Raw genomic sequence first — 4,792 nt, forward strand, 5'->3', positions numbered from 1 at the left:
GTTTCGGAGGAGTTTGGCCGCTAATACTGTGACACTAGAATTTTATATGTATTGATATACATATAATAAAAATGTAACGGATCGCTGTCCGTACATGGAAGATATATGAGAATAAATATTATTGGGACCTTTATCAACGCAAATAGCACCCAAAACAATGATTGTTAGAATTTTTGTTTGTTCGTCTGTGCGTTTGTGCACGCTAATCTCAGAAACGGCTTACCCGATTTACCCGTTTTCACTAATAAATTGTGGTGGACTTCACTTAATATTTAGTGTTTGTTTCATAGCAATCGGTTCATAAATAAAAAAGTTGTGCCAATTTAAAGAATCACGTTGAACATGTGAAGTCGCTATACCAAGCGGACGAAGTCGCGAACACAGCTAGTATTAGATATTTTTAAATGAATCGGTAATTGATCTTGTGGACTACACCCCAGTCGCATGTGAAGCCGACGCACGCACTTGTCTTTGCTACAACTTTGTTTGAGTCTGCATTTATCCCAATGCTGCCAAAGACCTCATACTCCACGTAGGAGATCGGATTTAAATCCACTGCGCTGCAGGTCGTAACATAACTTCCCTACTAGTAGTAACGTCACCACGTCTACCATCACGTGCCTATAATAAGAACTAGGACTAGGACATCGGTTATTGATAGCACCAACGTTAAATTTATACCGTGAAGGCTTGAAAGTATAGTTTATTACTACTCACCTAAATGGATTACGTACGGTTATATCAGGCAAACTACAAGTTGCCTGTATTAGGAACAGACGACCATGTGTTTTTTTATACAACGAGATCGGTAGTCAAGCGTACGGCTCACCTGGTGGTAAGCGATTACCGTAGCTTATAGACGCCTGCAACACCAGAAGCATCGCAAGCGCGTTGTCGACCCTACTCTAATTCCAAGAGTACTCTGCTCACCCTACTCGCCAACAGGAACACAATACTGCTTGAAAACAGTATTATTTAGTTGTGATCTTCTGTAAGGTCGAGGTACTGTCGGACTGCTCCGTATTTTGAGCAGGATATTTTCTGCTGTGTCATACCTCATGTCATTGTGTGTGTCAAACATAATTATTGGTCTGTTTTGTTATAGATTTCGCATCAATAAGAAATCGCTCTACTCCGAGTCCGTCTTCTCTGTCGCAAGCTGGGCAGGCGAGGCCGCGCGGTGAGACTATATTATTTATTATTTAGCCTATAACTAAAAGTAGGACTAGAATGGAAGTGTATAATATATTGCAAATATTCATCTCATAATAATTGAAAATAATTTGATTAGATTTGTTAATAATTACAATATCATCTTTTAATAATGAATTCAAGTGAAAATATAGCAACATATATTTCAATTTATTATTATTTTTACGTTCCATTACTTAAAATAAACGTATGTAAACTTTCCAGTGTCAGCTACAAGTAGTACGGATAGACGCGGCTGTGTACCGGGACCGAGTGGTAGTGGGACTAGCGGGACGCACACTACCGGGACACTGAGCGAACGGAACGGGTCGCTCAATGAACGGAACGGAACGCTGAGTGAACGAAACGGGGCACATAGTGATCGGAGCGGAAGCCTCAGTGATCGGAGTGGGACGCATAGTGAGCGAAATGGAATGTTGAGTGAAAGAAACGGGGCACATATAGAACGAAATGGGTCACTCATTGATAGGAATGGGACGCATGGTGAGCGAAACGGAATGTTGAGTGAAAGGAACGGGGCACACAGTGATCGGAGTGGGACCCTCAGTGACCGTAGTGGGACGCATAGTGAGCGCAACGGAATGTTGAGTGAAAGGAACGGGACACACATAGAACGAATCGCGTCTCACATAGAACGAAATGGGGCACACAGTGATCGGAGCGGGAGCCTCAGTGATCGGAGTGGGACGCATAGTGAGCGAAACGGCATGTTGAGTGAAAGGAACGGGTCACTAAGTGATCGGAACGGGACGCTCAGTGATCGGAACGGACTGCTGAGTGAAAGGAACGGGACGCTTGGCCGGAGCAGCGCCAGCCGGAGCCCGAGTCCGCGTCGGAGCCCCTACCCGCTCTACACTCTGTACTCGCAGCGGGACTATAGGTGAGCTTTATATCAGAGAGATTTACCGGTCTTAACTAATGTATCAACAGTTTTAAAGGACTACCTGTTGAGTTTCTTGAAAATTTAAACGGTGGTAGCCTATCGTTAACTAACCGATTTATCAAAGAATATGTTTGCGTACTTTGTAAATTGACAGTTTAAAATTTCTTCTAAAGCTTAAATAATAATCGTATGTCTGTCTGTTCCCAGACCGGAGGGCTACGGTCGCGGTCGCAGTCGCGGACACAGCCCCGCGTACGCGTGACGACGCGCGGAACCGGGTGAGACTAGTGTTGCCTCTGTATCATGGAAACAAGACGGCTCGCCTGATGGTAAACGGTTAACGTAGCCTGTGGACGCCTGCAACACCAGAAGCATCGCAAGCACATTACCGACCCTACCCCCAACCCCCCCCCAGGAGCTCTGACCACCTCACTCACAACAGGAACACAACATTTTGTACAGGGCTTACAGTTCAGACTTGGACAAAATGTAATCGAGAGTAATGAGTAAGGGATACGATTACAATTTGTAATCGTGAGTAAAGATTCAGCAATGTAATTGTCTTTGCGACCTAATAACCTTCTTGAATGGACCAGTGTTTCCGGACCGTTGTTCTGCCATGGCCCCGTAATTTGCACTGTGCCCCTTCGTGACACACTTAATACTTAAACCCAAGCTGGTTCCGTTGGGTAAAGTAATACACATTTATTAATAGTAAAAATCGCCACAAGGTATTATTTTTTAGGCAAGGCGGGAATATTGCGACCCGGTGTTTTATTTTAAAGGCCCGGTCACGACCCGATGAATGAGAAACGCTGGAATAGACTAGACTACTATCAAAGGTGATTTGTATAAATGTATATTTTTGTTTACCAGATGGAGCGTAACGCGCGGACGGACTGACTTGAACATCGTCTGCGTGGTTGGTGTCTTTGATCTCAGAGCGTCGGGGTGTACTGTCGTCTGTGTGTATGATCTTGTGGTCCAGATTGTAACATTCCACCGCTGGGCGTAGGCCTCCTTATACGAGAAGGGTTAGTTTATGGCTTCATAATTTACAGTTATGTAGCCCATAGACCTTGATAAATAGGCCGTATTACGTAATTTTTTGCTCCATTCCATAATTTAAGTAATGATATTTTATGATGAACCAGAGTACACGAAACTGTACGGATTTGGTCTTTTTTTATTTTTGAGACTGTTTCTGTGGTATAAGAAATTACTGATGCAACTTCGAATACGTATTGTTAGAGATTACTCAAAGAGTATTCGTCACAAGGACCAGCTTTGGATTAAAGATATCATATGAAGTAACAAACTAAACAAGAATACAGTCGAATCGAGAACCATCTCGATTTATTTGTGAATTTGCGACGACAGTACACCAAAAAAATCTAAAAAATGCAAAATATTTGTAAATAATTGTATAGATATGATTTTACGTTAATACGCCTAATGATTAAGCAAATTAACGATCATTAATTATATGTAAAATGAGATTCATATAAAAAAAAAAAACAGTATTTTAACAATTTTCAATATACTCATCGTAGCCATATACGTAATTGATTTGTTTTGGGAGTTTACTCCTTGGGAAGAGAATGTAGGGAGTGACTGAGAAACAACGAAACAGCAATCAGGCTTTACAGCGCTTTCAGCTGTAGCGAGATATATAATAGCAAGCGTCATAGAAGTTTTTAATTGTCACACACCTTTGTCTCGTTACATTTCATTATTTTACATATAATTGAAGATGTCGGACTGTATGAGTTTTTTTTTTGTTCTTATAGTATAGAGTTTAACCGAGTGTTACAGTTTTTGTAACATTGCAATTTTAACGTTACATGTTTTGTAATTTTTTAACTTGTGACTATGTTGAAGTCTATTATTTAGACTAGACAAATTTATTTTATATATATTTGACAAGATAGTATTGTAGTTTTTGTTAAAAATAATACGAACTACATTTTTACTCCCTTGCGTATATAAACAATGTGATTAAATCACAGTTGTATTTTAATTTTTATTACTTTTTAATTAAATTAAATAATTATGAATTAGATATGTTGAAGAAATAAAATTTATAATGATCTGTATTTTGATATGAGTAATAAAAATATACATGATTTAGATGATTGATGATAATTGATGATACATGATTTTTACTACATAATGATCAGTTTTACACATTTTATTTAAATTTTTTAACTTCTTGTATATTTGTTATGCAATAAAAATTAAAAAAGAAAACAGTTTTACTGAAATAATCGAAATTTTACATTTTTTTAACAATCACTGTTACCTTTTTGCAATAATTGTAACCTAATGTTACAAAAACTGTAACACAAAACAAATTATATAACGAAATAAATTGTAACATAAATATTGTATAACTTAGCGATCGGTAACGACCAATCTACTGACTGTATATTATGTATATAGTGTTTGACGGAGAGAGGGAGGGAGAAAGGGGAGAAGAAGAGGGGGGGTTGAAATGGACTTGTTTTTATGTTTTTGTTCTTTGTGATGTTCGGAAACTGGTACATTGATTGATTGATTCAGTCTGTAATATCCCACTTCTGGGCATAGAGTATACACCACTTGCTCTATTTCTTACTTCGTTTGACAATTTTTGGGTAAAGAATATTTTAATGTTAGACTTTTTGAGAAGGGGAAGGCTTAAGAAGTGTTCTCTTT

General features: G+C 38.9%; 1 long non-coding RNA gene across 1 annotated transcript; it reads left to right on the plus strand.

Moving 5' to 3' along the window:
* The first annotated feature begins 1,858 nt into the window (after nucleotides 1-1,858).
* On the plus strand, nucleotides 1,859-4,345 carry LOC123666143. The gene is made up of 3 exons (XR_006745153.1): nucleotides 1,859-2,092; nucleotides 2,303-2,373; nucleotides 2,972-4,345. It is a non-coding gene; the product is annotated as an uncharacterized LOC123666143 (long non-coding RNA).
* The last annotated feature ends 447 nt before the right edge of the window (nucleotides 4,346-4,792 follow it).

Source organism: Melitaea cinxia, chromosome 25, assembly GCF_905220565.1.
Source record: "Melitaea cinxia chromosome 25, ilMelCinx1.1, whole genome shotgun sequence".
NCBI classification, from domain to species: domain Eukaryota; kingdom Metazoa; phylum Arthropoda; class Insecta; order Lepidoptera; family Nymphalidae; genus Melitaea; species Melitaea cinxia.